The sequence below is a fragment of the Fukomys damarensis genome, unplaced genomic scaffold, assembly GCF_012274545.1.
Source record: "Fukomys damarensis isolate Sample0158 unplaced genomic scaffold, DMR_v1.0_HiC HiC_scaffold_16, whole genome shotgun sequence".
NCBI classification, from domain to species: domain Eukaryota; kingdom Metazoa; phylum Chordata; class Mammalia; order Rodentia; family Bathyergidae; genus Fukomys; species Fukomys damarensis.
Window position 1 is genome coordinate 35,777,885 of NW_022900928.1, and position 20,518 is coordinate 35,798,402.

The window sequence follows — 20,518 nt, forward strand, 5'->3', positions numbered from 1 at the left end:
GTCCAGAAATTAAGAGAGACAGATATTGAGGAAGTAGAGAGATATACCCTTCCAGGCCACACCCCAAGTGACCTCCCCTCCTCCAACCAGGCTTCACCTCCCAAATCACATTTAGCTATAAAGTCATTAGTGCAGCAATGCATTGATGAATATCATATACCCATGATCCAATCACCTCCCAAAGGCTCCATCTATGAGCACATGAGTCTTTGGGTGGACATTCAGATATAACCATAACACATTGTTATAGAATGAATTGTATTCCCCCTAAAATTCATATGTGGCAGCCCTAACCAACTCCTAATATCTTATAATGTTCTCATATTTGGAGATACAGCCTTTGGAGAGGTAATCAAGTTAAAACAAGGCCCCTGGAGTGGCCCTAATCTAATCAGTATCCTTAAACACTTGACAGTCTAATTATATAAATACAGGATGACCAAAAATTGCATATTTTTTCATTAATTTTGTAATATAACAAAATTTTGAAAAAAATGTTATTGAATTTATTCAGTAAAAATCAACTGGTTAAAATAACACCTGCTTTAGCAAAGCTTGGATAGTCAGTACATAAACAAATGCACTGCCCATGTGACACTTGGGGTAAACTGTTAAGTGGCTGAAGAACAGGAGATTAGAACCCAGACGACAGAGACACAAGGGATGTGGGTGCAGACGGGGACAGCCAGGTGAGGAGGCACAGGACTGCAGCCATCTTTACTCCAATGAGAATGGCCTCTAGAATCCAACCTTACTGGCATCTGATCTTAGATTTCCAGCCTCCAGAACAGTGAGAAAAATTCCAGTATTTAAGCCAGCTAGTCTATGCCATTTTGTTATGGCTATTCTAGCAAACTAAGTAGACTATCCAGATCAAAGTTAAGCTCATATGTTCAGTTATAAGGGTGTTTTTTTTTTCTTTTTTAAGATACAGTATCACTATGTTGTTGAGGCTACCCTTGAATTCCTGGGCTCAAGTAATCCTCTTCCTCATCTCCTGAATAGCTGAGATTAGAGGCAAGTCCCACTACACTTAGCTCTGGTTCTATTTCTTAAATCACTTTTTTTTTTTTTTTTTTTTTTTTGGTACCGAGGATCAAACTCAGGTCCTTGCGCTTGCGAGGCAGGCCACTGAACCGCTGAGCTAAATCCCTGCCCCCACTATATTTTTTTCATGATATTGATTTGTCACAGAAGCCAAGTCAGTTTCCCAATAGAACATTCAATGTTCTAAATATATCTGTTTGCTGCGTTATAGTGTAGTTCAACTTGCCCTTTTTTCTCATTTTTCCAATAAACCAGAGTTAGCACTAGAGGCTTGATTAGGTTCAGGGGTCAATTTTAGGGAAATATATTCCATAGCTGGTATTGTGTACTCTCTTTTAAAACTAACACAGTGTCCAGGCACACCTGCTCCAGATTCTCTCCTGACTTTTCATCTTGACCATGTGCTGACAAAGCACTTGCTTGCCTCCTCCTTGCTGCCTATCTAGGTCAGTGGTAGAATTCACTTCATCCTGCAGAAGAGCTTTGCTCTACTTCCTGAGAGTTGGAGGTACGCCAGAGAGAACTAGAGGTGGAAAGACAGAGCAGCCCACTCTCTATGCCCACATTCTAACCAAATGTCCTGCCCACACATATCCCAGGAGTGGTAAAACTTACATTTCCTAGGAGTTATTCACAACTTTGCCCATTCACTTCCTCATTAGACTCTTCTGAAACCCCCAGAAGTGAAAGCCAGACTAGGATCCAGAGGTTATATCTAATAGTAGCAATGTTTTCCTGTTTTGTTTTGTTTTCGTTTGGTTTTCTGCAGTGCTGGGAATCAAACTTGGGACCTTGCACTTGCAAGGCAGGCACAGTGCCACTAAGCTAAATCCCTGGCCAATGTTATTCTTTTCTTACACTGCTTGCTTCTGTTTTTAAACAAATAAACAATGTATATTTAATAGTACAAACATGGGTGGATAAACCACAAAGAAAAGTAAGGAATGAAGAACACAAAAGTCAAGATAATCATTGCTGCTGGTGAAAAGGTTATGCAAGCCTATTCTGGGTACCAGTGATGTTAATAAACTGGATGGTGGATACATAATTTTCCTTTTTAATTTTCTTCCTTAAACTATGAATATATATTTAAAGCACTCTTTGGTATGTGTTATATGTTTTATATTAATTGTTCTTCTGTAAGCTTTTCACTGTGGTTAGGACACAGAGTCTAAAAACACAGTGGAAGCAGAAAAGACTGGGAGGGGAGTCTACTCTAAAGGCAATAGGCACCTCAGGCTTACTCTCTTGGGAGTGTCATCAGGGAACATTTATACCCAAGCTCAATTAAAGTGGCTTTTTCATAATCTACCCAACAAAAATAATAGAAAAACACTTTCTTTTTACTAAGTTACCTAGGGATAAAATATCTGATGTCTGAAGCCTCTCTATGGAAACAATAACATCGTTTGGAGGTGTATCTCCAGTGTGAGATGTTCCAGCTTGCCCTAGAGAACTTATTTCTCTCAAATTCATAAATGACACATGGGATGTAGAGCAAATATTTTAGATGACAGAACTGGGATATGCTGGTAAACTAGCTGGATGACAGGTCAAATCTGTTCAAATTTACAATAATATCTACCATTTGTTGAGAATATATGCTATGCCAAGAGCACTGCATAATTTATGTCATTTAATCCTCACAACTACACTGCAAAGCCAAGAGCCAGAAACATAACTTGCCCAAGGTCAGGAGTAAGTTAATGGCAGAATTGTGATTGGAACCTAGGTTTTCTGACTCAAGTGTCAATCCCAATGAGACTTCTCCTTCGGCAATCAGAAGCTAACATTCAAAAGTGAATCTTCTTTATTCTAATTCAGCCTGTTGCCCTGAGAGAAGTGCTTCTAACCCCTACCTCCCTCGGCCATATGAGAGTATCAGCACCTCTCAAGGATGATCATATCTGGCTGATTTCATAAATGTAACTCGGGGTCCTCTGGCCACTACTTGGGAACCTCCATGTGACCTCAAGAGCAAGTCTGTCCTCAAAAGCAAATTGCAACAGTATGCATTCCCAGAGCAGCTATGTCTGCCTCCTCACCTGTACTTAAGACTTGGCAAAACTCAAGCTCTGAAGTTATAAACAGGGGCCCCTCCTTGTAAATACTGCTGAGTAAATCCCCTCAGCCAGGCTGTTCCTCACTTTGAATTTTCTTTTGTCCTCAGAGTATAGCTGAGAAAACAGCAAAAACAGCTCTGGTCTGCAGTCATACCCCATGAAGCAACCTCAAACGACAGCCAGAGAATGTTTTTTTCCTCATAGCCAGAGAATTTTAATGAAAACCAGAAAACCCCTAGCTGCTAAGTTCAACTGTCGTCTAGGCCCAGAAGCCCTTCCCTCTGCAGTTAAGAATCCCTGAGCCAGCTTTGTCCTGAAGCGTAGGCAAGAAAATCCATTTTGCATCTGGTAACACCTTTCACAGCAGCCACTTTCCTGGTTATTTGGGCAAAAGCAAGGTAAATGCTAACTGCAACAAGACCCAGGAACCTTGAGAAGCACAGGGTGTGGCCTCAGCAGATCTGCACCAACAGATTATGAAACAGTCATTTTTAAAAAAAGAGCCTTTCCTTCTGCCAAAGCTGTCTGCCCACAGCTGCATACAAGGCTAGTGGGGAATCTTAACAAGCTTAAAGGGACCGTATTTCAAATACTTGAGAGACAAAGGAGGAGTATTTTCAGCACTTTCTATGTATCAGAAGCTCTGATATCATTTCGCCTTCACTATTGGGTGGGAAATGTGAACTGCATGTGATAGATAAGAACACTAACTCAGGGAGGTTGGTAATTTGTTTATGCCACACAATTAGCAAGTGGGGAACCAAGACTCAAAGTTCGGTATGGGTGAAGCTCAGTAAAAATATCAAAGTCAAAATCCTCATCTATCTTGCCTAATAGGAAGAATGATCATTTACTGAACACTGGCTAAGATTTTTGCATGCATTATATCATTTAATCATCACAGCAATCAGATAAGATAGGAATCATCATTCTCACTTTACAATGAACAAAGTAAGGCTTAGACATTAAGTAACCTGGCCAAGGACACTGCATCACCAGAATTTGAACCTAGGGCTAACTAATCCTACAGATTTTCATCTTAAAACTCTGTCCCACCCTAACAGTCTGGAGAAGGAAACCATTTAGGACCTCACAAGAAGCATGCAAGTTGCAACAATTTCTGTTTTCCTTCTTAGCAGGAATCCTCACTCTAGGCTTACCTTTCAAGGCCTTCTAGCATCCTTCAGTGGAGGCAGAGAACCACTGAGAGCTACTTTTCCATTTCCCCATGCACAGTGGGCTCTGCTAACCCTACCATAGTAAAGAAGGCCACGGCTATGATCCAGAGACTCCCAGGAGCAGAGAGGCAGACAGCTCCTTTCTGCAGGCTGTGCTCCACAGGCCACACAACCTCACAGCAGCGCTCACCCCAAAAGCTCACAGGCCCATAATGTATTCTCAACAAGAAACCACATACCCGCTCCTAGAACAACTGTCATTTCCCAAGACAGACACCTGTCTAGACACAGCATACCAATTCATCTCAACAAGAAATGGGCTGCGCAATGTCAGATTTGGTCATTTACATTTTGGAGTCTGTGAAGGTTGAGAATCAGCCAGAACAAGACCTGAAACCCTGGGGTCCCAGCCAGACCCAAGTGCTAGCCAAGGGGTACACAGCCATCTTCTACCTAGGCCAATGAGCCACACACACACACATACACACACACACACACACACACACACACACACACACACACACACACACAACACACAGACAAAGCAAATATTTTCAAAATTAAAGAATAAGAGCTGGGCATGGTTACACACACACACACACACACACACACACACACACATACACACACACACAGATCACACAGAAAATTCCATTAATCAGGCTGGAATATGACAGAATTCTTCTATACACGTTCAGAATTAAACACCAGGCTTTGAGGTGCACTGGCACCAAATGTGTGCCAGGTATCACATATAGCAAGTGCATTCACAACTGATAGTTGAATTTACCTTCATAATATTTTGCGAGGTGGACAAGATTACTATTAGGCAGTTGAGGCAACTGAAGCACAGAGAAGTAATTTGCCTAAAGTTTACAGAGGAAGTAGCAAAGGTCAAAGTCAAATCTGTTTTTTGTATGACTTCAGCACCTTTTTATCCTGTCAATCATGAGTCTACTCGTTTATTCCTCAGAGGAGAGGCGACATGCAGATCTGAGAAATAGCTGCAGGATGATGAGTTTGAGGCCTCAGTTGAGTGAGCAGGCCACGCTTCTCTGAGAAGTGCATCTGAGCTGAGACCTGAAAGATGAAATGGGTCACCATTCACAGAGCTAGGAAAAGAAAAGTGTAGGCAGAAGGAGCAAGAAATGCAAGAGCTAGTGACAGGGAAATGCTTGCATGTTCCAAGAACACAAAGGAGAGCCAGGAGTGAGGCTGAGTGAACAACAGGGAAGGCAGAAGTTTTGAGAGGAAGCAGGACCTTTGTGGACCATAGGAAAAAAGTTAGGATTTTGTTCTAAGGGCAATGAGAAATCAAAGAAGAGTTTTAATCTGGGGAATGACATGATCTGATTGTGCTTTATACAGATAATTCTGTTGCTATGCAGAGGAGGAACAATAGGCAGTCAAGTGTTAGGAATCAGGGAAGAGATGATGGTGGCTTGGACCAGATGAAGGGTGACAGTAGTAGAAAAGGATTTTATATTTGAGGATAGGATTGAAAAGACTTACTGATGCACTGTGATGCAATGTACATGAGTGGTGAAGGCAACAAATCCTAGGTCCTACCTTGAACAACTGTGTGAATGGTGATGCCATGTATTAAGAGAAAGATGGGATGAAAAGCAAGGTACTCAGAACATGGCCACAGCCAGGAGTGGTGGCGCACACCTGTAATACTAGCACTCGGGAGGCTCAGGCAGGAGGAATGCCATGAGTTCGAGACCAGCCTGGGGTACATATCGAGACCCTATCTCAAAACAAACAAACACACAAACAAAAAAAGAAGATGGCCACACTCTTTCTTCAGTATCACCCAAAAAGAAAAAAGTAGATCCAGTTGTATCAGTTCAGGAGAAGCTATGAATTCAAAGGCTTGAAAGTGCTTAACCAGGTGAAGAGATGGTAGCTCGAGGTTAGAACAGAGTAAACTACAAAAATCTGAAAATTTACCTTAGAAATCAGGGCTCTGACTTACTTTATGTGGCCACTGCTGCCAAACTGGGCTGGAAGTATGTGAAAAAACAGTTTGGCCCAGTAGGAGGAAGGGCTGTCTCATAGTCAAAGCTGTGAAAAGTGGGATGAGCTGCCCCAGACATAGGTGAGGGAGAATGAGGACTTTGTTGTTCTTGGAGTTGTTAAAGAATAAACCTGATCAACCCTTGGCTAGCTGACTACAGAGACAGGTAATTGAGTGGGTAAAATATTGCTTCAAATCCTTCTAAGCCCTAGCATTCCAAACTTTTAAGATAAAATTAATCTGGTAGCACTTCCCCAAAGGGCAGAATTTCCTGGTTATGGTTTACCTCTCAGAAGCAAATAAGAACAGTACAGTATTAGCTAATTTCAGTCACTGTGCAGTAATTCCTTATTCACTTCTAAGTTTCATACAAGATGTTGAAAGGCTTTTTGGGTGAAAGGCACATTAGGAATTAAATACACCATATCTGCAACGTTAGCTCTATGTCCTTTGGCAAATTCTTTAAATCCTCTGAGTCTTAGTCATTTTCTTTGAAATATAGAGAAAAAAATGTTTAATTCAGGATGTTTGTTATGAGGACCAAAGCCTCGTGCCTGATATTTCCTGACAGTTGACATCTATTACTGTACAATTATAACTATATGACAAACATGTACCATGTGGCTTTTCTTCTTAAAATCCTCACAACAATCTGAAAGGTAGATAATATTATTATCCCTGTTTTTAAAATTAGAAGATCAGGGCTAAGGATTTAGCTGAGTGGGCACTGCACCTGTGTTGCAAGAACAAGGTCCTGAGTTTGATCCCCAGTACGAAAAAAAAAAGCAAAAAAATTAGAAGATCAATTTGTAATGGTTAAGAAGTTGTATAACTAGTAATCTGTCATGATGGCACACAGCTGTAATCTCTGCTCTCTGGGAGGCTGAGGCAGAAGAATCCAAGTTCAAGCCTAAACTAGGCAACTTAGTAAGACCCTGTCTCAAAAAACTTTTTTTAAAAATTTAAATTAAAAAAGAAAGAAAAGAATAGAAAAGAGGATTAGCTCAGTGCAAAGGCCCTCAGATTAATACCAAGTTCTTCTCCCTTCCCAAGACATATAGCTAGTAATTGTTCTAATTAGGAAAAAAACAAACTTCAATAAATGTAAAAAGAAAAAGAAAGAGAAAACCATATTTAGATAATATGGGAAGGAAAAAAGCAACCTACTGTTAGATTTAACAATTCAATTCACCGACTAGACAGTTAATAAATATTTGCTGAACATATAAATGAATAATTGAATGAATGAGTGATTCCAATGAACTTTTATTGAGTTCCTACTAGGAAGAGCATTAAAAAACTTGTGTTACACAGAATTTCCATCACTTTAATTGAAAGTTTGCCACTAAAACCACAATAGATTTTCAGGTAAACTGCCAACATAAAAAAGGTTCTAAGAGCCGGGCATGGTGGCACACGCCTGTAATCCCAGGACTAGGGAGGCTGAGGTAGGAGGATTGCCGTGAGTTCGAAACCAGCCTGGGCTACATAGTGAGTTCCAGGTCGGTCTCAACTACACAGTGAGACCCTGTCTCAAAAAACCAAAAAAAAAAACAAAAAAGGTTCTAAGAAATGCCATTCTCATACACAGGCCAAAAGAAGTCTGAATTACTGTTTTTCCTCATAGAAGTCAAACCTGCAAAGGAAATGCTCCTAGCCATAGCCATAGGAGAAGCACTTCATAGCCATAGAAGTGAAGTGCTCAGGGAACAAAAAGCACACAGTTAAGTGGAAGCTGAGGGAAGAGTTAGGCACAAAGGCAGGTGCTATAGTTTGGATCTCAAATGTCCCCCAAAAGCCTGTATATTAAATAAAGGCTTGGGCGCCAGGTGGGGCGGGCTGGGACTCGCCGCTCACACACCCTTGGGCCGCCGCGAGTGGGCGATCTGCCTTCCCTTCCAATGAGCTGTCTGCCCAGCCGATGGATGTGCGTCAATAATATGTCTGCTCCGACGCCAGCTGTTGTGCCCCCTGCCCAGAGGGCCACTGCCACGGTTATTTTCCTTCATGGATTGGGAGATACTGGGCATGGATGGGCAGAAGCCTTTGCAGGTATCAGAAGTTTACATATCAAATGTATCTGCCCACATGCGCCAGTTATTGTCTGTAACAATAAATATGAACATGGCTTGATATCATTGGTTTGAGATCATTGGGCTTTCACCAGATTCTCAGGAGGATGAACCTGGGATTAAAGGGGCAGCAGAAAATGTAAAAGCTTTAATAGAGCAAGAGGTGAAGAGTGGTGTTCCTTCCAACAGAATTATTTTGGGAGGATCTTCTCAGGCAGGAGCTTTGTCTTCATACACTGCTCTAATGCACAGCAGAAACTGGTAGGTGTCGCTGCACTTAGTTGCTGGCTTCCACCTTGGGCTTCATTTCCGCAGGGTCCTATCAGTGGTGTTAACAAAGATATTTCTATTCTCCAGCGCCATGGAGATTGCAACCCTTTAGTTCCTCAAATGTTTGGTTCCCTTACTGTTGAACAACTAAAATCTTTGGTAAATCTAGCCTATGTAACCTTCAAAACCTATGAAGGCAGGATGCATAATGTCAACAGGAAATGACTGACATCAAGCAATTCATCGATAAACTCCTTCCTCCAACTCATTGTCGTTGCCAAGAGGCCTCCAGCAGAAGTGCACCAGCAGCATTATAGTAGACTATAAACTTTTTCCCATGCCCAGTCTTAAAACCTCTAATGTTTGCAGTTTTAAGATGTTTTGCAAATAGACATCAATGATACATAATAAATAACATCTCCTTGTGGGAAATTTGTGATCTTTTAAGTTTCTATACATGTATTTGTATACTATGATCCAGAATATACCAGTATTAAAATAGGTGAGGCAGCTAGGTTCTTATTCTCAGATATAATTCAGCAAAATAATAAAATACCGCAGCAAGATTTTTTTTATTACGTCACTTGAAAATTACCAGTGTGCAAATGATAATTTGTTCAGGTAAAACGAACAGTTTAGGTATGAATGATTTATGTATGCTGTGACTTACTCTATGGATTTATTCCAAAATTACTTAGTCACCATGGAATGTCTGTATTTTTCTATATATGTTCATTATACATAATGACTGTAATAAATAAGAATTAGATTACATTATTATTAATAAGGATAATGATTTTGCCAGTAAAGAGTAACATTGCTTGCTTCATTTAATGACCCCTTTATTTGGGGGACCAGGTTTTTCTTTTCCTTGATAGTATTTCTATAGTATTTTCTCTTCTCAAGAAAAAAATGTTTTCTTTCATGATTATCCTTCCTAACAGACCAAAATATATTGGCTCCCTGCCATCTACTGCCAATACATGTTGTAATTTGACATTCTGAATTACAGACACATGGTATTTGAAATCTATATAACTTTAAAAGCAAAAGGAACCAAACATTACTTAAACTTCTTAGGTACTTCAAATAATTGTACTTTAGGGCTGGGGATTTAGTTCAGTAATTCTGCCACCTGCCTCGCAAACTGAAGGACCTGAGTTCAATAGCCGGTACCAAAAAAAAAAGTTGTACTTTAGTTCAAATTTAGAGTTATTTATTTAGAATTTTCAATTTAGATAATAACAAAATATTATTTTTCTGTAAGCAGTTGAATGAATAATTAGATCATATTCTGGTATGTACAGAAATATTGAAGACTGATTTTAAAAACTAATTTCTTATTGAGTCTCCTTGATGCATTAAGTTTTACTTTTCTGTACATATGTTGAATCCAACTATTATAGAAAACAATTAGAAAAATTTGCTTTATTTTCATCTGCCAATTGTCTGATTTGAAATTTTTACTGCAAATTATTTTTAAAAATTAGTCTTTCATGCAAACATTAAAAACAGTCAAAATTAAACAGTCAAAATTTCCAGATTAATAGTAAAAAATTATTTGAAAACAAATTTTGGGGTAAATAAAGGTTAATCAGAACTCTATAAACATGGTATAGTTACTATATAGTTTTAAATTGTAGCTAAAATATACGCTTAATATCGCTGAACCATGTTAATTTTCTGCTGTATTTCATCTTACCAAAACAATGTTAAGAATGCATCTTTACAGTGCTAACTGGTCATGAAAATAATCTGGTAATGGGCTACATAGGATGTTTATAATGAAGCCATATGTTTAAAATGGCCCACTCTCTGAGACACACAATAGCAGGCATAAGCCATTCAAACTGAGGCCAACTTAGACCAACCCCCATCCCTAGCGGATGTGGTAGGTGTCTATAGATGTGTGAGGGACCCAGCCAATTAGCTGGTCCCGACTTCCATTGGAAATGCCCAACTGACCCATTGTATTATGAGCATTAATAATAAATGGAAGCTGTTTTAAGGTACTAAGTTTTTTTTTCATTAAGTTTATTGGTATATTTTAGGTATACAATAGTTATATTCATCATTCGGATCTTGTACCTTTATATGATATATCTAGGCTCTTATTTTTCCCCATACCCCTGCCCTCCCTTCACCCCCTCCACCCTCCCCTACTTACAAAGACTTTGTTTCCATTTTTTCCTTTTCTCTTATTTTTTTCTTTTCCCTTCTTTCTTTCCCCCTACCCCTTCTACTTCCCCTACTCTTTTAAACCTTTTCTTCCTACTTCACAATATCAATTATACATTTTGATCCTTATTTACACTTTTAGTTTTTCATACCAGTGTGGTATGACTCTTTTCATTCTTTTCAGAAGATACCCAGCAGGGGAATAGTTAGGCTACTACATTTTGGTATGACTTCTTACACAGTAAAAGTTAGGCGACTGAAGGCCAAATTTAAATATAAACTGTATATTAAACAATATCATGGAATAGATGTTAAATTTCTAGAACATGATAATGGTATTATGGTTATGTAGAAGATAAAAAGAGATAAAGTATTATGGCATCTGCCCCCCCAACAAATGTAAATATGATCCTCCTCTAAAGATAAAGCAAATGTTGTAAAATGTTAATAAGTAGTAAATCTAAGTGAATAGTTTATTAACATTTTTATACTAATCTGTTTGTTTGAATTTTTTTCAAAATAAAAAGTTAAATAAGCCGGGCGTGGTGGCGCACGCCTGTAATCCCAGCACTTGGGAGGCTGAGGCAGGAGGATTGCTGAGAGTTCAAAACCAGCCTGGGCTACATAGTAAGTTCCAGGTCAGTCTCAACTACACAGTGAGACCCTGTCTCAAAAAGCCAAAAAAAAAAAAGTTAAATAAAAACACACAGGCCTATCTCTAGTACATGGTGATACTGAATCTTTATGTGGTTACACAAAAAGTGAACTGACCTGAAGTGAACTGACCTTTCTCATCCTTTCTTTTCGGTCCCTACCACTGCCTCTTCCTGCCTGGGGTAATTACTATTGCTGCCCAAGGAAGAGGGGAAAAGACACAAACTGCAGTAAACCTGGGCTACACCCTGAAACAGTTACAAGAAAGATTCATTAATATTTCAGAAATGTTTAAAGAGAAGTCTTAATAGCAAATAAGTGAGATTTTCTTCCTGATATAATTTTAAAAATGTGTAGGGTTAGATGAAAAGAAAAAAGCTTTGGCAAAAAAAAAAAAAAAAACAGGAGGTCTTTGAACTATTTTGTGTTAGAAAAATATTCAAAACAGAGAAACAAATATTTCTCTATTTTAAGGGATTTCTCAAATGCCTACAAATGATGTATCTTGTATTACATCTCTTTTCCCTTAAAATCCATAAAAAGTCTTACCAGTAAAACATAAATCTTTTTTCACAACCAAATGAAAGCCTGCTTCATTTAAGTTGGATTTCCCCCCAAGTAATATGCAGCAATTATTAATGCTGTGTATTGGCTTTTATGAACAAACCCAGGGGCCTAGGTTCAAAGGATACAGCTTTCTGAACAAAAATCCAAGGTCTTTGGCTTTATTATGCTTTATAGAGAAACTCAACTAATAATGAATGGCAAACAAATTCATATAACAAAACAGTAATCTAAGTAGAGACTTTTTTCTAAACAATCTCTACAAATCAATTTAAAATGTCTTTTGACTTCAAAAAAAAATTCCACTGGGCCAATCCTACGGTCAGGTGAGAAAAGCACTCAATTTACATAAGAAAGGGAAGAAAACATACACTTAATGAGCTAGTTGTTCTCACTTGTCAGTATTGAAAAATTAAGACAATAAAGATATTTGTATTATGCATTATTTGGCTTGAAGCCAAATGCATGCCTGATTTTCTCACAGAATTCCTCAATTTCCTGGCCCACAAATCCCAAGATGCTTCAGAATATAGTTTGAAACCACAATTTTAAAATGGCTGTGCAAAAACCAGAAATTAACACATGCAGAAAGAACCTTCCAACTGCCTGACTGCATCAGATTCAGAGAAACCAACCAGGCTGTCACATCTTCAAGGAACCTTTGATGTTCAAAGAGAATTCTAGTGTGTACATTAACTCTCAAAAGTGTTCAAGGGCACCGTAAAGACAGCTGCAGAAAATAGCTTTTCCAGGCCCGTATCTGCATATTAGCCTCTTTGTCTCATGATAAGATTAGGTATCAGCAAACTTACACATGGGCCTGACTCAGCCACTGAGTTCCCATTCACTTGTTACCAGGATCTTAAGGATAGACATACTGGTTCATCTGTTCTACAAATACTTTGCTTTGTTATGTTTCATTTTGTTTGAGTCAGGGTCTCGCTATGTAGTTCAGGTTGGCCTTAAACTCACTACTAGACCAAGTAGGCCTTGAATTCCTGTCAACACTTCTGCCTCTGCCTCCCAAGTGCTGGGATTTCAGGGATGCACCACCACACCAGGGCTCTGAAAACACTTTTAAGGCAAATTTTACACAGCAAATTCAGAGTGTGGAAATACAGATAAAAGGAAGCCCCCAAGAAGCTCACAAACTAATGTAGAAGAACAATCCAAACATTTGACCAAGATGATGTAAAGGACTCTGTGATTGATTGTGTCAACTTCAGCAAGAGAAGCTCAACTAAATTGTCTCAGCAATTCTAAACCCTAGGGTGTAGAAGGCCCACCCTACAGTGGCTGGTCACATGGATGGTATACAGGGGAAATGAAAAAGGATAGATCTGTTTCTGTTTCTTTGGAGGAGCTCCAGTCTTTACTTTCACCTTGAACACCTCCTGGCTTCCAGCACAGGTGTTTAAGCTTCTAGCACGGTCCTTCAGCCTTCCAGTGCAGACCCCAGCCTTCCAGCAAGACTCTGGCCTTTCATAGCAGGTCCATTGGCCTGATATGGACTCGCACAAGTCATGGCCGTGAGCTCCAGACCTTCAACTGGATCCTTTGGATCTCCAGTACACAGACAGACCCTCTGCACTCTTCCACAGCTAACTCTGTGGGTGATCACTGTAAGCCAATCTTGTAAATTCCTATATATATATATATAATTTCTCTAATAAAACTGACTGATACAGACTCTCAGCAAGTACATGGTTAAACACTGGAACCTGGGCCTGGATCCTGACTCTACTGCTAATTGGCTAGATTATATAGGCAAATTTTACTAAATCTCTCCAGTCTTAGTTTCTCCAACTATAAAACAGGGGTAGCAGACATACCTATTACATTGAATTATTGTCAGAATTAAATAAGATAATATTACTATATACACCCTAGTAAACTTTAGATAAATGTGGGCCATGAGCATTAATCTTTATTAATATCTGAACACTATTTCTTTCTAAAATCAAGAATCAACACTGAGATTCTGTGAATCAGCTGCATAACCCAGAGTAAGTAATTTAACAGCTTTAGCCCTTATATTCGTTATCTGTCAAAATGAGAGGTTTCAGCATAGAGACTAAAATCTCTTCAAGCTCTACAAAGGCTCTATGATCAGCCTTGTATGGTTTCATATGTGTTGCAACACCACTGCTCGAACAAATTTCAAAGCCAAATAAACCATCTTTCTCTGTTGACTGGCTAAATCTTTTTCCATTTTAGTTTTCTTAACCTCATTACCTATCCGCGCATAGATGAGTTATCTACAAAGTATCAGTCCCCAGCCAAAAAACAAAACAAAACAATAAAAAAAAAAAAAAAAAGCAAATGCAAGGGGAGTCAGGTCCCTAATATATTCCTTTAGATTGGACAAGTGGCTTCCAAAACATAAGTGGGGGAGATGCAATGAATGAGTGGATTACACGAGTAAATGGTTATAAAGACAAAGAAAGAATAATACGCACCACAGACCCCAAAGCCTAATATTATTTATTTTCTGGCCTCTTATAGAAAAAGCTTGCTGATTTATCCCCTGGCTTTAACTGTCTCTAAGATCCCCTTAAACCTTAACATTTCAGCATTCTAATTCTGCTGAGTATCCTCTAATCAGTTTGATTCTTCTATTTACACAGGGTATCCCCAATTCTGAAACAATACCCAAGACAGGAGCTCAACTGCTATTTGTTTAATTGGCTAAATGGATTTTGAAGAACAACCCTAAGAGCTAAATCCCTTACCAAGATGATAAACTGGGTCAATGGGTATCAAATAGTTACATAAATAAGTCCCTCCAGGATGGACGCCAAAAATTAGAGGAACATGGGCCCTTTTTATTGACAGGGACACCTATAAAAACCTGAAGCTCATATAACCAGAATCAAGACTCACCTTGTTCTAGCAAATAAAAAAATGCATGTAACCAACCTCCAAACAACCCCCTTGGGCAAATTATAAAGCTATCTAGTAGTTGCTATCAGAAACACAGATCACCCGAACAGATAATCTTAATAGTGATGGACCCAAGAGAATAAATCCTGTCCACAATAAAGCATATAAAATAATTTAGCTCACAACATTCCATTTCTCTTTTCCCCTGTTGTTAAGAATATATAACACCAAAACAAGCAATTCAAACATTTATGTCAGGGAAGCAAGCCAAAAGAAGTCTAGAATATATGATCCTATTAACACTAATGGAAGTGAAAGCAAGGTAAAAGAGAAAATAAAGCTCCCTGCCTTGTCTCACATTACACATACTTTTCCAATATAAACAGCTAGCAATTATTCTTTTAATGTTCCTCTTCTGTACACTGATAAATCACTGCTAGCATAAACCTTTTTGCTGATTTCAAAAGATGGCTTTCTTTTTTTGTCTTACTTCTTTTCTCTTTCAATGTTTACAAGAAGTTCTGAAGAGGGCTGGGTGTGCTTCTCCCCCACCTTTCAACCAAGCTTCTCCTACAAATACAGTAGTACCCTACGACCACACACTCCATGTTGCTACTTAGAAATTACAAACATCATTTAGGGAGTCCACCTTTTCTTTCCTCCCAAGAAGCTCCTTGGAGCTCTCTTAGGGAACAAGAGAAAAGTCCACCTCTTCTACCAAGCCCCTGGGCCCAATGATAAGGTAAATTCACAGGCCTTACCCATCCCCCAGCCACTACCAAACCGAGGAGCAACCTATGGGGTGGGGGACTATAAAAGGAATCCTGAATAGTTCAGTGCTCACTTTCAGCTTCTTCACAACCAGACAAAAGAATGGTTTAAATCTGGATTTTTTTTCCTTCACTCATTAGGTAAGCTTTAAAGCTGGAACAGATAGACAATGGCTCTGTTGATCTCTACGAACCTCAAACAAATCTCTTTACTTCCCTGAGTCTTGTTTTCTCTGTAAGTTTTTTAACCAATAAAAATGGGTACAACCTTAGCTGGAATCGTTGCTTGAGAGATAAGGATCTCACCTCTGGGACCCTCTGAGGGGAAGGTCTTGCCATGACTGTTCTGATTCCAGATCCAAGCAGCCTCACCCACATTTTTTCCAAATTCTGTCCCTGTTAGCTCACTAGTGGGACCCAGGATACCCTGAGTCCTAAACATGGCGCTCTCTCTCTCTCTCTCTCTCTATCGCTCTCTCTCTCTCTCTCTCTCTCTGTAGCTGCTCCAAGCCCTTTTGCCTGCTAGGGCATGTGATCAAGAGCAGCCACTAAGGTCCAAAAAAGAATCTTTTGAAAGATAGGTAATTAATGTTTTAAAAATGCAACCTGCCTCCACAATAGGATAAATCTCATTATCTCCTCACTCTGTCTCTATAAAAGCCATTTCAGACTACTCAATAATGTTTTCCCAAAGAAAAGGAGTCCACATGTACCTCCTCAAAGTGAAGTTCAATACAAGGTGATTTAAATAGGCTTTGGAAAATACCATGGTCTATTTAGTTATTATTATCAAGTATCTATGGAAAAATTACCAATTAATACTCAAAAGAGACTTCATATTCTTTTTTTCCTTGTTCTCTTTGAGACAGGTTCTTGCTATGCAGTTTAGGCTGGCCTTGAACTCACAGTGATTCCTCTGCCTAGCCTCCCAAGAATAATTTTTTTAAATAGATGGTTGGGCTAAAAAAACAAAATGAGCCATGTAAATACACAGCTTGTTGTAGAGTAAAAAATACCCTTTCATCAATTCTAAAAATAATTTTTTTATATGTTGACAACTTAGAAATTTGGGTGCTGTCAGAGTTTACATCTATAAGTCCCCCCAAAGCCTCACACAGTCATAGGTGGGCTTTTCAGAGGTGGCTATATGTAGAATGCTCAGATCAAGGGCGTGTGATTTGTAGATCAGTCCACTGATTGGTTTGGCATAGTGCTGGGTGTGAAAATACAAGGGACAGAAAGAGGGCTACGGTCCTTGCACATCACTTGCTGCTTGCTGCTTTTGCCTGCCATGAACTGTTTCTCCTCTGAGATGCCCCTCTGCCATGCCACACTGCCTTGGAGCCATCTAATTATAGACTGAAACCTTTACAAACTGTGAGCTACAATAAACCTTTCCTCCTGTAACTTTGGGCATTGGGTATTTTGTTTCAGTAACGAGAAAAGTAACTAAAACTGATTCATTTTACAATGGATGGGATCTTAGCATTGTGTCAGTTTATTTAGAACCTGATTTTCTCTTTCTTCCTCAGTGTACAAAAATAATACTCCATTTCAGAAATAACAGTGTCATAGACTCAACATAAGACAATCATTTTGTGTGGCTACAGTAAGGAGGGTTGGAAAGATGACTAACATCACACTGAATTTGAATTTTCCACAAAAGTAGAAACAAAAAGGGTTAGACCTTTTTAGTGGTGGCAAGAGAGGCAACTCTATCATACAATACTGCCCCTTCCCCAAGAGCAGCTCAAGTGGGGGCCCCAGTGGCTACCTCTATGATAGCTTGGTTGGTCACCAGTGATTGACTCGAGGTGTTCACATGATCTGAACAGGACTGTTACTCTTTGAGCATTTCTGCTTAGAGCCAGGTAGAGTATAGGTTAACCCTTCACTGGTTAACACCAGAGAGATTCAGAGTTCACAATCAATCAGTGGCCATGAGCCTTGCCATGCAGGAGAGAAGAGAAGCAATAGACACAAACTGGATACCCTTTGAAATCTTATGTCATTCAAACTATCTAGGTGCTCTCACCAAACTGTTTTATTTATTTTTCTTCCCAGGTAAGCAGGTCATATTTCCCAGCATCCTTTACTGTTATGTGGGATCAAACACTGCTTATGGTTTAATGAAATGAAGATAGAGTAAAATTGGCCACTTCAAGACCTGGCTTACAGAAATCTCCCATATGATTCTCCAATCTCCTTCCCAAACTATAGAAGAAAACTCAGAATGGAAGAGAAGCTGAAATACAGAAGCAGCCTGGGTCCTTAAAACACTAAAGGTGACCTAATCAGGAACACCCATGTTGAACTGCTGTATGAATAGAAAATAAACTTCATTTGTATTAAGCCACTGAAATTTGGAGGCTGTTTTGGCAGTTTTCTGTTCCAGTATCTCCTCAGCTGATTCTGCTCATGGTTACATAAAGTAACTCCCACAAGTTACATCTTTGCTCAGGTACGTTTCTTTCATTTGCAACTTAAAGAATTCTAATGAAAAATCCGGAAGAAGGAATAGCTCCTTTCAAATTGCCAAAAGGGAAGTATACAACAATCCCCAAGTATCTAGGGAACACTTAAAATATTTCTCAGAACAACATAATAATTGCAACAAACTAACAAAAATACACAGAAGACCCTTTTCAGTTTCCAAGGGCTTTTAGCTTTAAACTCACAAACCACTCACAGAAGCTCCTCTCTCATCTTCCTTTCTTTCATTCCCAAAAGCAGTGCGTGAAGTGGTAACATCCCTGCTTTAGGGTTTACCCACTAAGATACTCTCAGGAATTCTCCATCATCCTGAAGGCTGGCAAGCAAGATAAACCTCTCTTATCATAAATAGCCATCTCCTCAGTCCCAGAATTTATCGGTAAATGGATCCACATGTAGCACCAAGAGCTTAAATCATTACTCTAGGGTAATCAGTTCGGAGTATGAATATACAAGCCTGACCAGAGCTGTCTAAGATGAATGTTCAAGAATCTCCAGGTAGATGCGAGGACAGGGGGATGGGGAAAAACAAAAAAAAGAATCCTGATATATCACATAAAGGTGCAAATTCCAAACGATGAACATCATATTGTATACCTAAAATGTATCAATAAAATTAAATAATTTTTAAAAAGAAAAAAGAATTACCAAAGGTTCTGGTAACATCTACAAGACTGAAAATGGGAAGGTTAGAGGAATAAATAGGAAAAATGATGCTATGAAAGCCTCCTTGAGCAGTAATTAAATTTGCCAAGAACTGAAGCTAGTAAAGACAGGGTAGGCATCCCACACAGAGTCCAAAAAGTTTCCTCATGGAGCCAAATTTGGTATATTTCAATAAGCACTGACATCTGTAACACATTTTACAGGCTTGTTATACAGCCCTTTTATATTACACATTGAATTATGTAACTCAGAACAAGAGAATAAAACTGTGATTGACATCAGCCCTTCATCTATAGCTAGGGAAACAGGCCCAGACAGGCCAATGGGCACTGCCCCGGGACTTATGACTTGCCCAGGACTTCAGGTTCATCTTCTGAATTCTCATCTCCTATTCATTTCACCATAGCTCAAACTGTGGAATATCAGGGCAGGGAAAACACCTAGGTAGAGAAGACTTAGTTCTCCACTCTCAAAATTTAAGAACCTATACGAAGGTTGGTTTTTCCATGTCTCATGTAGCCATATGTGGGAACTTTCCAGAGAGCTAAAAGGCCTAGAACCGATGCTTGGTCTGCAAAGCAAGCTGGAAAAACATTCCCTCCCAAGGCACCATGCCCACAGGAACCTTCAGAGGAAGGAATGTGAGGCAGAGGATTAGAAGGACTCAGACTTCCAAGTGATCCTGTCAAAATCCTATAGTTCAAGGCCTCTCAGAATGGGGAGCCCCAAAGATAGGATCTGAAATAATGAGCTGAAATTGTCCTTTTCGGTAGAGAGAGATAAGATCAAACACATAAACCTAGCTGGCCTCCCTCAATCAACATTCCCTCCGAAGATTTTTTTTTTTTTTTTTTTTTTTTTTTTGGGTATCGGGGATTGAATTTGAGACCCTGACTTTGAAAAATGGCCTTGAATCGCTGCTCGGTCTCTTAATACTATCATCTTAAACAACTCAAAACCTCTTTAAGCTTCAGTTTCTACATTTATAAAGTGATGATAAGGACACCTAAGGGAATTGTGGGGAAGATAATACATAATTATGAATGTAAAGATCAGAGAGCAGTTCCTGACTTAGTTACCACTCAATAAATGTTAGAGAGCAGAGTACAGTGCCTGACTTAGTGACTAACTGCTCAATAGATGTTAGATCCAAACCTTTCCCTCAACCTCCACTTCAATTTCTTAATATTAGAATTTTAATACTCAGTAATTCAAATTCCTAGTAACTCACATCAATGCTCAGTAATTATGACAGAACTGCATCTTCCCCAGTGTCTTAGCCATTTTATTTGCTCCTTTGAAGCATAAGCACCTGTGACTTTAGTTATGAACATCTTAAATAGCTCTGGGCCCCTGAGTCTCTTTGTTCTGCTTCATCTTTCCTAAATTTTCTTAAGAATAACTCAGCCACCAGATTTCTCTTTAAATTTATAAACTTTCTGGGGCATGGTGGCACACTCCTGTAATCCTGTAATCCTAGCACTCAGGAGGATTGCTGTATGTCTGAAGCTACCCTGGGCTACATAGTGAGTTAATGCCGAGCCTGAACTACATAGTGAGACCCTGTCTCAAAACAACAACAAGGGCCAGGGATTTAGCTCAGTGATTCCAGGGCCTGCCTCGCAAGTTCAATACCTGTTACAAAAAAAAAAAAAAAAAA

At 39.2% G+C, this 20,518-nt stretch overlaps 1 protein-coding gene and 1 pseudogene across 1 annotated transcript in view; one reads left to right on the forward strand and one right to left on the reverse strand.

Annotated features, from left to right (window-relative positions):
• Rab30 (RAB30, member RAS oncogene family) overlaps positions 1 to 20,518 on the reverse strand; it is an 89,667-nt gene that overhangs the window by 49,006 nt on the left and 20,143 nt on the right. The gene's annotated exons all lie outside the window — the stretch shown is intronic.
• LOC104866722 lies at positions 8,173 to 8,967 on the forward strand (annotated as a pseudogene).